At 39.3% G+C, this 21555-nt stretch overlaps 1 pseudogene; it reads left to right on the top strand.

Moving 5' to 3' along the window:
• The window catches only part of LOC121530468, a 30176-nt pseudogene that overhangs the window by 6499 nt on the left and 2122 nt on the right, over window positions 1-21555 (top strand).

Below are 21555 nucleotides of genomic sequence, written 5' to 3'. Positions count from 1 at the left end.
ACCACCTCCTTCGTGCTGATTTCCTCGACATCGATACAGAGAGCACGGCCAAGACACTCGGCGTGCGCTGGAAAGCGACGAGCGATGAGTTTTTTGGTTCCGCCAGAGTTGACTTCCGGCTCGTCCTTCACGAAGCGCCAAGTCCTCTCCCAAATTGCCAAATTGTTCGATCCAGCAGGTTGGCTCGCTCCTTTCATTGTCCGGCAAAAATGTTCATGCAGGACATTTGGCTTCTGGATCTGGGGTGGGACGACGCCCTCCCTCAAGATTTCTGTCAGCGATGGGTTGACTTCCTGGAGAATTACTCGGTGCTCGATCAGATTCGTGTTCCTCGATAGGTCGCGTTCCGACCACACCTAAGGGTCGAGCATCACGGGTTCTGCGACGCTTCAGAGAAGGCGTACGGCGCAGCAATTAACGTCCGTATCGAGGTTGGGTCTGCGGTCATAGTGAACCTGCTGACGGCAAAGGCTCGAGTGGCCCCAGTTAAAACGGTGTCGCTCTCTCCGTTAGAGCTGTGCGGCGCCTTGTTGCTGTCGGAAATGGCCACCGCCGTTCTGCCAAAGATGCCAGGACCCGCATTTGCCCCATACTGTTGGATGGACTCGACTATTGTCCTCGCATGGCTGCAGAAGCCAGCGTGTCAGTGGACAACGTTCGTGGCCAACCGGGTAGCCATGATCGCCCAGTTCACCGACGTGCAGAAATGGGCACATGTCCGCTCCGAGCAGAACCCTGCGGACCTCGCCAGCCGAGGCGTAGCTCTCCAAGACTTTGCGGATAACCAGTTGTGGTGGCACGAGCCTGGCTGGCTGCGAGGGCCTCGCAGCGAGTGGCTCACTCAAGGCAACGAGGCCCCCGTGACTGAACTCGAGAAGCGAGCAGTCAAGGTCCATGTCGCGAAGGCGCCCCCCGAAGATCTCCTTGAACGTTGCTCCATACTTGACAAGGCACTACGAGTCCTTGCCTATGTTTGTCGCTTCATCCAGCGCGCGAGTTACCGCACACATTGTTGCGGACACGTCGCCGCCCCCCAAACCCCAGCGGCTTGGACGAATGGCCATTAACCCGAGCACCAACTAATAACGCTGAGTTTGGAAGCCAGCGGAAATAACAAACCAGCATATCAGCTACACTAAATCTGCTATCTATGCAGATTCTCACTCGAATCTGCTAGATAGGCATATTCCCAATCACACCATTCCATTTCCATTTCACTCCTTTGTACTCCACAAGTTACTTTCAGTTTGGCATACGAATAAAGATTTATTATAATTTGCACCAGAGACGAAGAAGGCTCTTTTCATTGAAGTTCTGTTATAAATTGAAACTCATCGGACATATATATTGAAACTCATCGGACATATATATATTGGGACTCATCGGACTCTATCCAGTATATATACACATATATATACCATAACTGGCCGCAGCCGGATTCGGACTAGGAGATCGCAAAATGCTCCAGCTCCTGATCATTCTATACCTGTAAGATAGGTAAGCGAACAAGTGGTGACAAAAATTAAGAGGAAAAATGAAAGGAAAATAGAATGAATTAATTAATTATAAAAAAAAAAAAAAAAAAAAAAGAATAATAATAATTAAAGAAAGAAAAGTGACGAACCAAATTCATGCAAAGTGTACAAGTGTTAGTGTTCACAATAGTTGCGACCGAATATGTGTACATCAAACGTTGATAAGACACCGGGTTCGCATTCAAAAAAATTAATAATAAAATGACTAATACATAAAATCACACATACACAACCAAATGCAAAGGAGAACTCATACAGATTTGTGACCGAATATGTGCACATCAAACGCTGATAATGCACCGGGACCACATAATCGATGAGTTCACAATTTTTACATAAACTGTAAAATATTTAAAAATTATTAAAATTTGTGACCGAATATGTGCACATCAAACGCTGATAATGCACCGGGACCACATAATCGATGAGTACACAATTTTTACATAAACTGTAAAATATTTAAAAATTATTAAAATTTGTGACCGAATATGTGCACATCAAACGCTGATAATGCACCGGGACCACATAATCGATGAATACACAATTTTTACATAAACTGTAAAATATTTAAAATTATTAAAATATGTGACCGAATATGTGCACATCAAACGCTGATAATGCACCGGGATCACATAATTAACAAATACACAGTTTTTACATAAAGCAAAATATTTAAAAATTGCATAAAAATTTTTTTCGTGACCGAATATGTGCACATTTAACGCTGATAAGGCACCGGGACCACGTCATCAATGAAATTTTTATTCTTTTCACAAACTGCAAAATATTTAAAAATTGCAAAAAAAAAATTCGTGACCGAATATGTGCACATCAAACGCTGATAAGGCACCGGGATCACGTAGCTGAAATACATTTTTTTTTCTTCTCTCTCTTGAACTGGAGTCGTTGCATCAGCAGTTTTCGTTTGATGTGGCTTTGCAAATAAATAAATATCTCCAACTGTACACTGAGCGGGAAATTGGATCCAAATAATTACGCCATTATACCTCGCTTGGAAATATTCACCTCTTTCTTTTAGTCGCCATACGTTCACTTGCCTATAGTAAATTATATCACCAAGTTTTAAACAAATCACTAACTCTATACATATATATATTTATTACAGTCCATACTAAGAACACGACACAGGAAGTAGATACCAACGGGAAAATACACTACAACCAATTATAACAAGTAACATTTACACAATACCAAACATATTAATAATAAGATATAAACATATTACACTGTAATTACATATTAAGATACATCCTTATAACATACGGAAGTTAACTAAATGTTAAAAAAGGTTAGCGCAGCTAGTAGAAGGATAGGCTTAAGAAGTAAGGGCAGTTTGTCAGACCTAAGTGTACTTGAAGAAGAAGAGCAGCACGACCAAATTAATCAACCTTCTAATCCCAACATGAGCCAATTAGACTCTGGTAATGCTTCGGGTTCCATCAGCCCCACAGTTAGCAACTCCTTGACTATCGTCAACACCAATTTGAGTCCGAAAGATATATTAGCGTTTGTACAACATTTGCCAACTTACGAAGGCCCCTCCGATAACCTGGAAACTTTTATTACTAGCGTTGAAGAATTGCTTATACTCATCCGTTCCGTAGATCAGACAGCGTATGGACAATTGATCCTCAGAGCTGTTAGGAATAGAGTAAAAGGCAAGGCACACGATGCATTGACCCTGTGTGGTACACCACTCATCTGGGATGAAATCAAAGCAAATCCTAAACGACTTTACACTAGCAAGAAGACGGAAGCTATATTAATACGCGAAATTCAAACCTTACCAAGCGGACTCTCCATTCATAAGTTATTCTTCGCAATAGCAAAATTGAGAGGCTAATTGGTATCATTGAATAACGACTCAAGCCGAGGTGACCAGAACACCACAGAAAAACACGCCCTTTACTCCGACATCTGCCTTAATGCATTTATAATCGGATTAAACGGTCAACTAAGAACAATAATTAGATCACGAAACCCAGAATCTATAGAAAAGGCTTACGAATTGGCACAAATAGAACAGAATTTTTATTACCAAAACTCTAACGGGCAACAGAATAATCGCTACCGCGAGGATTCTAATGACCGTCAAAATAATAATCGCCGCGGAAACTCTAATGACCAACAAAGCTATCGCCACCGCGGAAATTCCGGCGAACGTAACCGCCCATACCAACGTTACGACCAAGACCATAAACAATCAGATAACAACAACACTAAAAGAAACGAGACGCGACAATCATCCCAAAATCGTCAAGAAAATCATTCATCTAGAACCCAAAACCCATTCCGGGGTAATTCAAGATCGAACGACAACACCCCTACTGCTTCCTGCAACGTCAACGATGGCGCAAATTTTTCACAAGAAGCCTCGGACAACCCGTCGGTTTCTTAAACAAAAAGTCTCATGGAAAATCTTTACCTTATGTTCTTTTGTCCTCAAAATTTCTTGCAACCAACCTACACAAATTTCTCATAGATACCGGTTCGACTTATTCTTTCATAAAACCAGCTTTAGTTTCAAAAACCCACATTAAAAAACTAAACACTCCTATTAGCATTCATACTGTTCTCAACAATTTCCAAATTGAAGAATACGTAGACTCAATTATCTTTGAACAATTTAACTCAGCAAAAGAACCAAAATTCTTTTTATTTGACTTCCCACATTTTAATGGTCTCCTTGGGCATGGACTTCCTAACTTGCTTTGACGCAAAAATAAACATAGCGGACTCTGTCCTAGAAATGAAACAGGCTTCTCTACCAATCCTAACAAGCATAAACCCGGTAGATACAACAATAATGGAAGGGGATTTCTTGTTCGAAACCACAACCCTAAATAATGACTTATCAATCACGGGGGGACTATACGAGGAGTGTTCAAAAAGTAAGGTGACTCTTCAAATTTCGCGAATTTCAAATTTTTCGATTATCGAAACCTTTTAGAAGTTATACGAGTTGTGTTCAAAAAGTAAGGTGACTTTTCAAATTTCAAATTTTTCAAATTTTTCGATTATCTTCAGTTTTGGGAACAAGAAAAAGTCACATGGGGCCAAATCCGTTGAATATGGTGGCTGAGGCATTATTGTGGTGTTGTTTTTGGCCAAAAAATCCAAATCCTTTGATCCATATTTTTCGATAGCAAAATATCGCCGAGCTCGCAAAATAACTTGTAACTTTACGCCTCTCACAACCAAACAAAAGAGGATGTTCCATTGAAACTTGGTACAGATGTTAGGGAAGAGTGTACCAATATAACAAAACAAAAAAATCGATAATCGAAAAATTTGAAATTCGCGAAATTTGAAGAGTCACCTTACTTTTTGAACACACCTCGTATACTGCACTAGATGGCTTCGCGCATTTTGAAGTCTGCAACACATCGGACTATGACCAAACATTGTTCCTAGAGGAACCATTAAAAGCCGAATTAACTCCTATAAAGGATTATGAGTACTTGTACTGCATGGTCTCAGGGGAAACCCTACAACCCACAGACACACAGGCAAAATTAGACATCCAAACGGGACACTTAAATAGCGAAGAAACGCAAAACCTACTTAAACTATGCAAACAATTCAAAAAACTCTTTTATATCGAAGATAACCAACTCACTTTTTCGAATGTTGTCAAACACTCGATCCCTACAGTAGACGACGTCCCCATACACACAAAATCGTACAGATACCCTTTCATACACAAGGAAGAAGTTAGGAAAAAAATTTCGAAGATGCTTCAACAAAATATTATGTTTTCATCAAATCGAGATGAATCCTCGCGACGCAAATAAAACGGCGTTTACCGTCGAGAATGGACATTACGAGTTCACGAGAATGCCTTTCGGCCTCAAAAACGCACCTGCGACATTTCAACGCGTTATGGATAACGTACTAGGAGATCTAATAGGAAAAGTCTGCCTTGTCTATCTTGACGACATTATCATATTTTCCCCTTCACTGCAAAGTCACATGATAGACATCAAATCAGTATTCACTAAATTACAAACAGCGAATCTGAAAATACAGCCCGCAAAGTGCAATTTCCTAAGGAAGGAAATCGACTTTTTAGGACACATTGTTACCCAAGAGGGGGTAAAACCTAATCCCGATAAAATTCAAGCAATTCAGAATTTTCCCTGCCCAAAAACTGTTAGGGAAATTAAGTCTTTCTTGGGCTTATTGGGTTATTACAGAAAGTTTATAAAAGACTTCGCTGCAATAACCAAGCCATTAACTAGACAACTCAAAGGAAAAAAATCAATAGTGATAGACGAAGAATTTAAAGAAGCAGTGGCTCATTCTAAAAATCTCCTGTGCAATGACCCAATCTTAGTTTATCCAGACTTTTCGAAACCGTTCACTCTAACCACAGACGCGAGTAACTACGCCATAGGCGCAGTATTATCCCAAGGTCCAAACACCAACGATAGGCCTATCTCATTTGCCAGTAGAACATTATCTGACACCGAAATCAGATATTCTACAATAGAGAAAGAGATGCTTGCAATCGTCTGGTCTGTGGGACACTTTAGAGCCTACCTTTTCGGGCGCCGATTCAAAATAGTGACCGACCACAAGCCGTTAGTCTGGTTGGAAAACCTAAAGGGCCAAAACCCTAAATTACTTCGGTGGAAAACCACCCATACCAGTTAACTAATAGAAATTCAATTAAAGTAATAGCAGCACTATCAAGATTTTTCAGTACCTTTGGCCTACCAAAAAAAATTGTCTTTGACCAGGGTGCAGAATTTTCGGGAAACCTCTTCACCGATTTTTTGAACCAATATAATATAATATATATATATAGTGACATATCTACAATAACCTCGTCACCTCCACTTAATCATAAGTAAGATATTCTATGTAAACTTAATCGAATGGAAAATTACCAAACCCTTTTATCTAAACACAGACACGGAAGTTTACCAAACCTTTTATATAAACACAGACAGATCGCAGACGGAAATTCTTTCCCACACTGCGACTGAAAAACAAAAGAGTCTTATTACTCAGACTCTTAATCTAAACATTAATAACAAAATTTTCCATAGACGATCAAGGCTAAAGTAGGAGTCCTGTTACGGACATTTGAAAAGAGAAATCTTGTATCCAAGAGTACCAAACTTGAATACAAGAGAATAAAGCTTAATTATAAGAAAGTTCTCTCAGAGAACACAATAATTGTAAAAGCCCAAAACCAAGGCTTCATTATAATTTAAGACTTAAGAAAAAGTCAGTTCATTTAAGACACTCAATGTTTGAAGTTAGAAATAGCAAATTCGGTTAAATAAAATTATATTTTTTTTAACATACGAATGGTCAAACATTTCATTGGCGCAGTCGGTAGGATCTCAAAAAGTTAAAATCGGTACTAGTCACTTAAGGACTACTATACAACTAGTATCCTTGACTAGCGAAGTGCAAACTTGAGATCCGCAAAAGAATCGCGAGCCTTAATCGCAAAAGAACCGTGACGGGAACGTAGTCACAGACATTCACTAAAAAGTTTTAAAATATAAAAGAATTTTAATCAATTTTAAAAAGTGAAAAACCTAAGAACCGTGACAGGAACGTAGTCACAGACCCTCACTAAAAATTTCAAAATAATAAACAAATATTAATTAATTTTAAAAGTGAAAACAAAAGAACCGTGACTAAAACATATTCACAGACAGTTCATAAAATTCTGAAACACCAAAGAATTTTAACTCATTACAAAAGTGAAATACCCAACAAAGACATTCCAAAATCTCACAAGTGAAATAACGAAAATTATAACAAGTGAATAAAATTTTACAAAGCAATTCAACAACAGTAAAATAAATACCATCTTTGTAAAATAAAAACATTTAAAGACTTTGTGAAAAATAAAAATCAACATAAAAGATGACTTCACCACAACTATTGTCAGAGATTCATCTGAATCAGTTGCTAAGTCAGCTGAAAGAACTACACTATTTCGATGGAACTCCCGGCAGATTAGCCGAGTTCATCAACCAAGTGGAATATTTATTACAACTCTACCCAACACAAGATGCGAGACAAGCCCACGTCATATTCGGAGCAATCAGACGACTGGTAGTAGACTCAGCACAGGAAACAGTGGCACAAGCAGGAGCAAACAACTGGCCATCCATGAAGGAAGCTTTATCCATATCGTTTAAGGATCACCGCCCTTATGAAACTCTAATTCAACATCTTGGAAACACCGAATACCGCGGAAGTACCAGTAAGTTCATAGAAACATTGGAAAATAGATGCCGTAATATTTATGATAAGTTAGAATTAGAAACTGATCCAATTGATAAAATAAACTATCGCAAAATGCTCGAAAAAACCATTTGTAATACCATCAATAAAAAACTTCCTGATAGAATCTACATGACACTAGCTAGAAAAGATATAACAACTATCCCTAAATTAAAACAAGCCACTATGGAGTTAGGATTATATGATTTGAACCCTGAAGAGAAATTTTCCCAAAATAAGAAAAATTATAAAAATAAAGGATACAAAAATCAGGGGAATAATCAGAGATATTATAATCAGAAAAGTTCCAATTCGTTTTACCCTTCAAACTCTCAGAATTCACAAAATCAGAGTAGATCAAGTCCGATAGATCAAACTTGGAATTATCATACTCTTAAGAATGATCTAAATCAGGGAAGACAGCAAAATCCCTTAAATTTTCAACCTTCAACTTCTCATAAATCAAAAACTGCTCCAAATGCCCCAGTAAAAAGACAAAGGCAAAGTCAAAGTGAGCAAAGCCGAATGGATGTAAATTTTCATCAAACAGCCTCGGAAACAGAACAAAGCATCCATATGTAAAATTACAATTTAAAAATAAATTTTACAAAGGAATGATAGACACAGGTTCGTCTATCAACATTATGAATACTAATTTTGGCAAATTAAAAGAAAAAAAAGAAAACTTGATAGTACATACTATTAGAGGACAGGTTGAATTAAATAAAAGTGTTATAGTAGAACCATCTATAGTATGTTCATCTGAACAGAAATTTTATTTACACAAATTTTCAGATCAATATGATATTTTGTTAGGCAGACCATACTTAAAGGCAGCTAAAGCCATAATAAACTACGAAAATGAAACAATTACACTCGGTTCAAAACTTTATAAATTCATACACGAAGACATTGATAAGGAGAAGACCGCATTAAAATGCCTTACTCCGCCTTCCACGGAAGATCAATCTGTCAATTTTGCTATTGAGAATGAATTAAGAGAGTGTAATGAATTCAGATTAGAACACTTAAACAGTGAAGAGATCGAAAGTTTGAAAAAGATCCTATACGAATATAGAGATATTCAGTACAGGGAAGGCGAAAATTTGACCTTCACCAGTACAATAAAACATTCGATTCAAACACAACATGAGGATCCGGTTTATCGCAAACCATATAAATACCCTCAAAGTGTTGATGAAGAGGTTAATAAACAGATAAAAGAGATGATAGAACAGGGAATAATTCGTAAATCGAAATCTCCTTATTGTTCACCCATCTGGGTTGTCCCAAAGAAATCTGATGCCTCTGGCAAGAAATAATTTCGACTAGTTGTTGATTATCGAAATCTGAACGAGATAACGATCAATGACAAGTTCCCCATTCCAAGAATGGATGAAATACTAGACAAACTTGGTAGATGCCAATATTTCACTACCATAGATTTAGCTAAGGGTTTCCACCAGATTCAGATGGAAGAAAACTCTATTGCAAAAACTGCGTTTTCAACCAAACATGGGCATTACGAATACACTCGCATGCCCTTTGGCCTTAAAAATGCACCAGCTACATTCCAAAGGTGCATGAACAATCTATTGGAAGATTTAATCTTCAAAGATTGCTTAGTTTACTTGGATGATATTATAATATACTCCACTTCATTGGAGGAACATATTTTATCACTAAATAAAGTATTCAGAAAGTTAAGGAACGCAAATTTAAAATTGCAACTAGACAAATGCGAGTTTATGAAAAAGGAAACGGAATTCCTGGGACACATCGTTACCACTAATGGAATTCGACCTAATCCAAATAAAACTGATGCAATAACCAATTTCCCATTGCCAAAAACTCCTAAACAAATAAAATCATTTTTAGGATTATGTGGTTTCTACAGGAAATTTATACCTAATTTCGCTAAAGTAGCTAAACCCATGACTCTTAAATTAAAGAAAGGAGCAATAATCGATCCTAAATGTAAAGATTACATAGAATCATTTGAAAAGTTAAAGGTATTGATAACATCAGACCCGATATTGATCTATCCTGATTTTTCAAAACCCTTTTCATTAACCACAGATGCTAGTAATATAGCAATAGGTGCGGTTTTATCACAAAATCATAAACCAGTCTGCTATGCTAGTAGAACGTTAAACGAACACGAAATTAATTATGCCACTATAGAAAAGGAACTTCTAGCAATCGTTTGGGCAACAAAATATTTTAGATCGTATCTATTCGGAAGACCTTTCGAAATACTTAGTGATCATAAACCCCTTGTTTGGCTTAATAATATTAAAGAACCAAACATGAAATTACAACGTTGGAAAATCAAATTGAATGAATTTGATTACAAAATTAAGTATCTTCCAGGCAAAGAAAATTATGTAGCGGATGCTCTTTCCCGCACAATAATAGAAGAAGTTATGATTGGAGAAATTGCAGACAGTATGAATGCAACCATACATAGCGCGGCCGAAGATAATTTGAATTATATTTCAATCACTGAAAGACCCTTAAACTATTTTTCTAGACAAATAGAAATAGAAAAAGGAGACGAAGACTCAGTTAACACGAGTCATTACTTTCAGAAACTAAAAATTAAAATCATATACAAAGAAATGACCGAAGAAAGTGCAAAAGATATAATCAAGGAATACCTATGTACTAAAAACAGTGCAATTTATTTCCTTAATGATGAAGATTTCATTACGTTTCAAAAAGCATATATAGAAATTATACATCCGAATCACATAACAAAACTAGTGAGATGTATGTCCAAACTGGAAGATATCCAGACATATGCAGAATTAAAGGAACTAATTTTAAAATATCATAAAGAATTCCTACACCCGGGTATAGAAAAAACCACGAATTGGTTAAAAGAAAAATACTACTACCCAGATAGCATGAAGCTTATTCAAAATATGATCAACGAATGCGAAATTTGTAATATAGCAAAGACAGAACACAGGAATACAAAAATGTCATTCGAGACAACACCAGAAATTAATAACGCAAGAGAACGTTACGTTCTGGATTTTTACATGGTCAGTAATCAACAATTTCTGTCATGCATTGATATATATTCCAAATTTGCCACACTAATCGAAGTAAAAGGACGAGACTGGCTGGAAGCGAAGAGAGCCATCATGAGAATATTCAATGATATGGGTAAACCCCAAGAGATAAAAGCAGACAAAGACTCAGCATTTATGTGCGTAGCCCTACAAAACTGGTTAAAATCAGAAGGAGTAAAAATTTCAATTACGACAAGTAAGAATGGAATATCAGATGTAGAAAGATTACACAAAACGATAAACGAGAAATTACGGATTATAAGTAATGACGAAAACATTGAAAACAAATGCACTAAATTTGAAACAATCCTGTATACATACAACCATAAAACAAAGCATAGTACCACTAAGAGGACACCAGCAGATATATTCATATACGCAGGTACACCTGATTTTAACACTCAACAAAACAAAATCCGAAAGATTAACAAACTAAACGAAGAAAGAAATGATTACGAAATTGACACTAAATATAGACAATCCCCTCTTGTTAAAGCCAAAATCACTAACCCATTTAGAAAGACTGGTGAAATTAAACAAATAGACGATAAACATTACGAAGAAACTAACAGAGGAAGGAAAATCATACATTATAAGTCAAAATACAAAAAGAAAAAGAAATTTAATAAAAGCAAATACGATAATTCCAGAATATCTGAAGAAGAAGAAGAAGACCAACCTACTACACGTAATAATCTTAGTAATCCAGTTAGCAGCAATAACTAACGGACAAAGTATGGAGATAAACCCGATCGAAGCAAAAAATGGATACTTTATATTTAAAACAGGAGTAATAACAATTCCAACAGATTTTGAATATCATTATCTAAGTATAAACTTAACAAAAACCCAAAGAACTTACGAAAATTTACTAAAAGAGGCCAAAACCTTTGAAAACATTCTCCAAATTAAATACTTAGTTGAAAAATTAAATAGAGAAATAAATGGAATTAAAATTGTAAGACGAAGCGGAAGAGGTTTAATTAACGCAGTAGGCTCAACTTATAAATATTTATTTGGAACATTAGACCAAGAGGACAGAGCGGAATTAGAAGATAAAATTAAAACACTATCAGAAAATTCTATCCAAAGTAGTGATTTAAATATGGTAATCGATGTCATTAACAGCGGCATGAATATCATAAATAACTTCAAGGAACAAAAAGAAAAAGAAAACCAAGTAGCCGTATTAATTTTCAATCTCCAACAATTTACAGAATATGTTGAAGACATAGAATTAGGAATGCAATTAACCCGCTTAGGTATATTTAATCCCAAACTATTAAAACACGATTATTTAGATCACGTGAATTCGGAGAAAATACTTAAGGTAAAAACTTCAACATGGCTAAAATCAGATACGAACGAAATTCTGATTATTTCCCAAATTCCTAATAATTTAATTGAAGCACCAATTTTTAAAATAATCCCTTACCCTGATAAACTAGGAAATATATTAACAGAAGACATATCTAAAGAATTTTACATTCACGATGAAAAAGTTTTTGTGAAGGAAACAAGATTAGAAACATTTGACAAATGTATTATTGGAATAATAAAACAAGAAGAAACAAAATGTAAATACACGAAAACTCACAAAAACCAACAAATTAATTATGTAGAACCAAACATATTGTTAACATGGAATTTAGAAAAAACCTTTATAAACCAAAATTGTATAAACAACCAAATTTCTATCTATGGAAACAATATGATTAAAATAAAAAATTGTACCATCCAATTGGATGAATTCATAATATCAAACTCTATAGCTGATTATACACAAAATGTCTACGTAAGCAATAATATTACTAAAATAGAACCAATATCACATATACAAACAAAGGAAATAATAAATTCCCAAATTAAATATTACAATACATTTCAAATTATTTGTATCACGACATTTGTAATCGTAATAATAAGTATCATATTATATGTAATATTTAAATTTAAGAACATACCAAAACAACTTATCATAAAATATGTAAAGAAAGATGAAAAAGATAAAACATGCGAAGAAGTAATTCCACAGATAAGTTCAGAAGAAAACATTACATTATATCCAAATATCAACGTCTGAGGACAGACTTTAATCAAAGTGTGGGGGAGTGACATATCTACAATAACCTCGTCACCTCCACTTAATCATAAGTAAGATATTCTATGTAAACTTAATCGAATATGGAAAATTACCAAACCCTTTTATCTAAACACAGACATGGAAGTTTACCAAACCTTTTATATAAACACAGACAGATCGCAGACGGAAATTCTTTCCCACACTGCGACTGAAAAACAAAAGAGTCTTATTACTCAGACTCTTAATCTAAACATTAATAACAAAATTTTCCATAGACGATCAAGGCTAAAGTAGGAGTCCTGTTACGGACATTTGAAAAGAGAAATCTTGTATCCAAGAGTACCAAACTTGAATACAAGAGAATAAAGCTTAATTATAAGAAAGTTCTCTCAGAGAACACAACAATTGTAAAAGCCCAAAACCAAGGCTTCATTATAAATTAAGACTTAAGAAAAAGTCAGTTCATTTAAGACACTCAATGTTTGAAGTTAGAAATAGCAAATTCGGTTAAATAAAATTATATTTTTTTTAACATACGAATGGTCAAACATTTCATTATATATATATATTAATATAATATAATATTCATATTACTTCTTTCCAACAATCAACGGGTAATGCACCCGTCGAAAGACTCCATTCAACATTCACGGAGCTCTATAGAATTGTCGATAACCGCAGAAAGGAGATCCAACTCCAATCTGATCACGCAGAGATATTAACAGAAGTATTGACAACTTACAACAATGCGATACACTCTAGCACTGACCATACGCCTTTCGAACTTTTCCATGGCAGAACCCACTTGTTCGAAAAAACAGTAAAATTTGACAGTCATCATGACTATTTGTCAAAACTGAATGAATTTAGGAAAGAATTATACCCCAAAATTCAAGAACAACTAGATAACCAAACAGGAAATAGGTTAACCAAATTAAACAAAGAAAGGGAACCACCAATGCAAGTCGAACCCGATGATGTCATCTTTAGGAAAGAGAATAGGAGAAATAAGATAACGCCTAGATTTTCTCTACACAAGGTTACGACCGATAAAGGAGTTACACTACTATTAACCATACAACAAAAACTACACAGGCAGAAAATAAGGAAGATAATCAGGAAAAATAATAACACTCAGTGAACTACTTCATTCCAGAACTACCCATTCCGCTACGCAGTCCCTCTCTTTAGAAAGACTCAACGGATCTTCACCCCTCGCCCTAATTCATCTCGGAGACGCTCATATAACACAGAGCTATACAATCCTAACCCATGTCGTAGACGTACAAGAATTTAAAGTATGCCTTTCCGGAATAAAAGATACCTTAAAGGCCCTCAACCTAGATGAAACATTTGACGTTTCACTAGGTATTATAAAAGGTAAACTTCGACAATTAGAAGACAGAATAGACACCCTACTTCCACACACTCGAAATAAAATAGGTTTAATTAATGGTCTAGGAACCATCCTCAAATCAATTTCGGGTAACCTAGACGACAACGACGGACAAAATATAATATCGGAAATCAATACCTTAAAAATTACTACCCACACGTTACAAAATGGTCAAAGAAAACAAGAAAATTTCAATAAGCAGGTCATCATTAGACTTAACAATATTACGGATTATATAAATAATGATCAAATTAAAATACAACAATTCCTAAGCACTGCTCAAAACACGATCTTCAAGGGACTTAGGGAAGACAAAGAAAACATTTTCACATTACAATATATCAACCGAATAAATTTTCACATTGACACATTGAAAGAACATATTAATAATATAGCTGAGAGCCTGTTGGCCAGCAAATTGGGTTTAATCCCAAAATTCTTGTTCAACAAACAAGAAATTAATACTATAAGAAATATGTTAATCACACTGTTCGGTCAAACTCACAATATTTTTCGTCTTACATACTGTTTCTCTTTGTCTATACAAATGTAAACAAAGCTTATTAACATGTATTAACCAATCTCTGTAAATTACTCTGTTAGAACATTATGTTATTTTGCCGCTGCTAATAAAAGGCAGTTGCTGATGTTAGATCTTGGTAAACGGTTGTCTTTTTCTCGCCTGAGTTTATAGATTGTAATTAGTTTATGCACCCCCCAACCTGATATCTTGTGCAGCACAAAAGACGCTTTGTGCATTAAACATTTTGGCGCCCAACGTGGGGCAGTGTTTAAACAAATTATTAACAATTTATTAATTCATAAACAATTGTCGAAGTATCGCCCGCAACAATTATTCGCTCGACCCGCTCATCGCAACTCAACATTGTCATAACCGCATACAAAGGTGAACATTCAAGCCTAGTGCATCCATCGAAAGTGAATAATAAATAAACAAATAAAGTTATTAACTATTCACGAAAATTCTAAGGGCAACGTGTCGTTCGTATAACGGAACTATTCGCGCTCTTCTTCGCACATCTCTTCGCTTGTGTGTGTGGCCCTCCCGCTCTATAAGCTCCGGCGTCGATCGCTCATTCTCCTTTGCTCCGTTATTCCGCCAGCAAAGTGTTGTTGTTTTTTTTTCATCGCCAACTGCAGTCGCTGGTACCGTTTTGAGTTCTAGTCGCTTTCGCTTTGAACTAACTTCACGGCATTGCCACATTCGTCGCTCCGCGTTGTTGTTGCCGCAACTTTACTCTCGTTCTCGCATTCGCATTCTTCGTCGCAGCAATGGAAACGACTATATTGGAGACTCTCAAACGGCAACGCTCGAATATTAAGCGCAACATTACGCGCATAAGAGTAATGGTCGATGTCAAGGAAGAAGCAGAGCAGAAATCGCCGGCTGAACTTCAGTGCCGTTTGGGAATCTTAGAGTCATATTTTAAGCAAGCCCTTTCGGTACAATCAGAAATTGAGACCAGGGACTCCACAGATAGTGGACGTGCAGACCTGGAGGACAGTTACATAACTACAAAGTTGGCAATTCAGCAACTTCTTGGAGAGGATCTGCAGAACACAGTTTTCGACCACATCTCTGCACCAAGCTACAGCGCGCCGTCTCGACTGCCAAGATTGGCACTACCTAGCTTTGATGGAAATCATAAGGATTACAAGAACTTCATCTCGTCGTTTCTGCCACTGGTCAATCGTGAGCAAATATCTAATATAGACAAATTTAATCATCTCCGTAATTGTTTAAAGGGACCTGCACTGGAAGCTGTCGCAGCCTTCCCGGTCACTGGAGAAAATTATGCGAAGGCGCTGGAACGGCTGAGGGACCGGTATGACAAGCCTGCCCTAATCTTTGTCGAAACGATAGCCTCGATTTTTAAACTGCCGCCGGCTGCTGCGGCAAGTGCTCAACAGCTCCGCAGCCTAATCGACAACGCATCCGCGTTATATAGTGCCCCTTTCATCGCTAGGCTCGGACGCTCAAATTTCTGAGGCGATGCTCATTTACGTGGTCATGGAGAAGTGCGATCAGCAGACCAAAACAAAATGGAACGAATCACTGGATTATCTCACTCTGCCATCCTGGAGCCAATGCACGCAGATACTTGAGCGCCACTGCCAGTTTCTTCTGTCTGACGAGCAATCCCATGGATCGGAGCGGCCAAGACCGACTCGTCCCCCCGCAAGATCTCACAATTCGTCGTTTTCGCTGACCAACGCACCATGTGAATACTGCCTCGCACCCTCACACAAATTGCTCGGATATGACAAGTTTAAGGACCTTAATCCAACCGCGCGATTTGATGTCGTTAAAACACACCGTCTGTGTTAAAACTGTCTGTGTAGAGGTCACCAACTGTCGAGCTGCCCATCGAGAAATCGCTGTCGCACCTGCAACAAGGCACATCATACCCTGTTGCACAACAACCATTCGCTAGATTCATCTCGCTCGCACCAACCGTATCCAACCGCACCGCCATTGGAAGCTGCAACACACTCGCACTCGCATTCTGGCCAGAAGTCTCAGGTATTGCTTGCCACTGCTATGGTTCTCGTCAAGGATGCGTTTGGAACCTACCGGCCTGGAAGAGCTCTTCTCGACTCCTGCTCTCAAGTGAACTTCGTGACGGAAGACTTCGCACAACGGCTTCGCTTACGGAGGGAAAGACATGCAGTCCAAATTCGAAGCATCGGCCATTCGCAAACAGATATTAAATATTGCACAACTGCATCTGTCAAATCTCGCATTTCATCTTTCGAACTCTCCCGCAGATCTCTGTATTATTCCACAAATCTCATACCAGCCCGATCTGGCCATCGACGTTTCGACTTGGAAGCTGCCAGAAAATACGCCGCTCGCTGATGAAAGATTCTACCAATCACGCCACGTCGATCTGCTACTGGGAACCGAAGCCTTCTTTGACGCCTTAACTATAGGAAAATAAGGCTGGGACCTCAAGGCCCGCTGCTGCAGAAAACTCAGTTTGGCTGGGTCGTAACCGGCCGACTGCAGCAAACCGCGCCAATAGAAGTTTCCACTTGCATGGCTTTAAACGCAAGGTCAATTGATGTCAACCTCAAACGTCTGTGGGAACTGGAAGCAGTCGACTCGCCACCTCTGCAGAAGCCGGAGCATGCTATTTGCAAGGAACAGTACGAGAAGACCACTTGTCTCGACAGCACTGGTAGGATTGTCGTCAAACTGCCATTCAAGGCTGACCCAACTCGGTTGGGAGACTCATTTGATATCGCTCGCCGTCGGTTCCTAAGCATGGAACGCCGCCTATCGAAATCTCCAGCACTTCGTCAACAATACTGCGACTTCATGGAGGAGTATGAGAAATTGGGGCACATGTCCCCAGTTATTCATCCTAAACTGCACGAGCCGCACTACTACATCCCGCATCACTGCGTCCTCAAACCCAGCAGTGAGTCTACTAAGCTTAGGGTGGTGTTTGACGCCTCTTGCCGGACGTCAAATCAATTATCACTCAACTACTTGCTATGCGTTGGCCCAACACTCCAGGAGGACTTGTACCTGCAGCTTCTAAAGTTCAGGCTTCATCGTTACGCCATCACTGCAGATGTGACCAAGATGTATAGGCAAGTAAATCTCGACATTATTGATCGCAAATACCAGTACATTCTTTGGAGAGCATTTCCAGAAGACACGCTGCGCACGTATCAATTGAATACGGTAACCTACGGCACTGCAGCCGCCCCATTTTTGGCAACACGTAGCCTCAACCACCTCGCTGATGTTCATCAAGCTGACTGTCCAATCGGCGCCGCTATCATAAAGTCGTCTTTCTATGTTGATGACCTACTCACGGGTGCAGACGACTTAGAGACGCTTCGCATTATCAAGGATCAAGTCACAGAAATTCTTCGTCGAGGGCATTTCCCACTCACCAAATGGCATTCCAAGAAGCTCAGTTCCTGTGGCGAGGGACTAGCCAGCGCTCTTGGAGTGAACTGGAACCAGCACAAGGATACACTGTTCTTCAAGTTCATACCAAGGAACCACGCAACGCGTATCACCAAAAGAAGTATTTTGTCCACCGCATCCGCCTTGTTCGACCCGCTTGGTTTGCTCTCACCGCTTGTTGTTGTCGCAAAAATACTTCTGCAAGAACTTTGGCTCGCTGGCCTGCAATGGGACGAGAGCGTTCCAGAAAACATACACACGGCCTGGAGCAAATGCCTAGAATCATTCCAAACAGTCTCAATTTTATCGATTCCCCGCTATTGCCTCCAACACAAGATGCGATCACTTCAACTTCATGGATTTTGTGACGCATCAATCAGGGCTTACGGCTGCTGCGTGCTCGGAAACGTCGACGGGAGATGTCGCAGTGCAGCTTTTGACTGGCAAATCGAGAGTAGCTCCTGTGAAGAAAAAATCCCTTCCAAAACTGGAATTGTGTGGAGCGCATTTGCTGGGCCAACTGTATGCGAAATTGAAGCCTCTATTAGCGGACAGAAAATTCTCGGTCTATTTCTGGACGGACTCGCAGATTGTGCTTCACTGGCTAAAACAGCACTCAGTCACACTGTCAGCATTCGTTGGAAACCGAATCTCCGAAATTCAAGAATGGACCGCAGATGGCCAGTGGAAATTTGTACCAGGTGAGAGCAATCCGGCGGACATAGTTTCGCGCGGAGCTGCTACAACTGAGCTGGCAGCATCGCTGTGGTTCACAGGTCCACAGTTCTTGACCCTACCATCGTCCCAGTGGCCAACCACTCCGCAAATCATCGATATCGATCCAACTATTGTCAAAGCAGAGCAACGAAGGAGCACATTCACCACGGCTGTGATCAACAATCATGTTCTCCAACAGCTGACTCACATCAGCTCATACACTCCGCTGCATTCGAACCATCGCATACGTCTTTCGCTTCGCCAACTTATCAAGAGGAGTCAAAATTGTCAATCCATCGCTTACATCGGAAGAACTTCGCCGAGCATTGTTCAGCATCGTCTACAATATTCAGCAACAGTCGTTCCTTGAAGATTTTCACTCGCTGCAGAAAGCTAAGCCGCTTACAAGTCACCTAAAGTATTTAACGCCTTTTCTCGACAGCTCATCAGGACATGCTCTTATAAGGGTTGGAGGACGATTACAGAACGCCGACATCCCTGAATCTGAAAGGCATCCGCTGCTACTGCCTAGCAAATCGCACTTTGCGTGGATTTATGTCCGACACTTGCATCTGAGGAATTGTCACGCAGGCCCGAAAGCTCTAGTCGCGCTAATCCGTCTGGAATACTGGATCATCAACGCCAGGGACCTGGCTCGTCGAGTGGTGCGTTCCTGTATCGCCTGCGTTCGGTTCAGACCCAAACTGGAGAACCAACTCATGTGATCGCTACCACTAGAACGAGTGCTACCGCAACAGCCGTTCCAAAGGTGTGGCGTCGACTTCTGCGGACCGTTTAACACATATCTTCGCATTAGAGGAAAGGGTCCAACAAAGTCCTACCTCGCCGTATTCATTTGTTTGGCATCCAAGGCCGTCCATATAGAAGTCGTCTCGGATTTATCACCCAAGGCATTTCTTGCAGCACTTAAACGGATGATCGCCAGACGGTCAATTCCAACCGACATCTTCTGCGACAACGGAACCAATTTCGTCGGAGCTGCCAACCATCTTCAAGAACTACGAGCGTTCCTTCAAGACAAAGCCACGCAAGAAGTCATTTCGTCTTACTTGTCAACTGATTTCATAACTTTCCATTTCATCCCTCCTAGAGCTGCTCACTTTGGAGGCCTTTGGGAGGCGGCGGTAAAAAGCGCCAAGAGTCTACTCTACAGAACACTGATGAATTCAAGATTCACCTTCGAGGAGCTCTGCACCATAACCACTGAAGTCGAAGCGATTCTCAACTCGCGCCCATTGTCTCCGCTGTCTCCAGATCCCAACGACTTTGGGGCACTTTACTCCGGGCCACTTCCTGGTGGGGAAATCTCTTCGTGCCCTTCCAGAACGGACTGTGTCATCAACACATGCGTCCAGCCTGGAACGATTCGACGCCGTGACCGCGAGCAAACAACAGTTTTGGCGAAGGTGGTCGCTTGAGTACCTACAGGAACTACGCTCGCGCACCAAATGGACAACACCATCGGCCAACATCAGGGCTAACACCATGGTCATCATCCACGACGACAATCTGCCTCCTCAGCGATGGAAGATCGGGCGCGTCGAGACCGTTGTTCCCGGAAAGGATGGGCTAGTTCGAGTGGCCCACATTCGAACCAGCACTGGGGTGTGCTGCCGACCAGTGCATAAGCTGGCAGTATTACCCACGGACTCTCAATCTTGTTGAAAGATGATACTTTCAAGGCGGCCGGGATGTTCGGTCAAACTCACAATATTTTTCGTCTTACATACTGTTTCTCTTTGTCTATACAAATGTAAACAAAGCTTATTAACATGTATTAACCAATCTCTGTAAATTACTCTGTTAGAACATTATGTTATTTTGCCGCTGCTAATAAAAGGCAGTTGCTGATGTTAGATCTTGGTAAACGGTTGTCTTTTTCTCGCCTGAGTTTATAGATTGTAATTAGTTTATGCACCCCCCAACCTGATATCTTGTGCAGCACAAAAGACGCTTTGTGCATTAAACACACACAGAATATCACCCTAAAATTAGACGAACATATATACAATATACTTACTCCATCATGTTTCACTTTTAAGAACAAACTATTGTTTAATGTTAAAATACCAATTTTTGACACAAAGATTTATAAGTTCACCCACATCATACCCCTACCAATTAATAAGTCGCACTTCATCGTTTCCCCCGAATTCGTAGCACATGATAGCTACACCTTGTACCACTTCCATGAAAGCTGCCTTAAAGTCGAACAGGAGTTCTTTTGTCAAAGAACCCACACGGATTCGACAGGAAAAAACAACAAATGCCTGTCAGATGTCATCAATAACGCAAAAGAAACAAAATGCGATATGATAGAGACGGATCACAGAACAAACATATTTGAGCCAGAAAAAGGGTTTATTTTCGTGTTCAATGTAAAGAACACCACCCTTAAGGCAACCTGTAATGATGAAATACCTTTAAGCGGATCTTTCATAATACGCTATAAGAACTGTACCCTATGGATAAACGGGATGGAATACAGCGACAAGGAACTGATG

This window comes from Drosophila eugracilis, unplaced genomic scaffold, assembly GCF_018153835.1.
Source record: "Drosophila eugracilis isolate 14026-0451.02 unplaced genomic scaffold, ASM1815383v1 contig_1622, whole genome shotgun sequence".
Classification (NCBI taxonomy): domain Eukaryota; kingdom Metazoa; phylum Arthropoda; class Insecta; order Diptera; family Drosophilidae; genus Drosophila; species Drosophila eugracilis.
The sequence above is the reverse complement of the archived record's forward strand: the minus strand, read 5'-3'. Positions and strand labels throughout refer to the sequence as shown.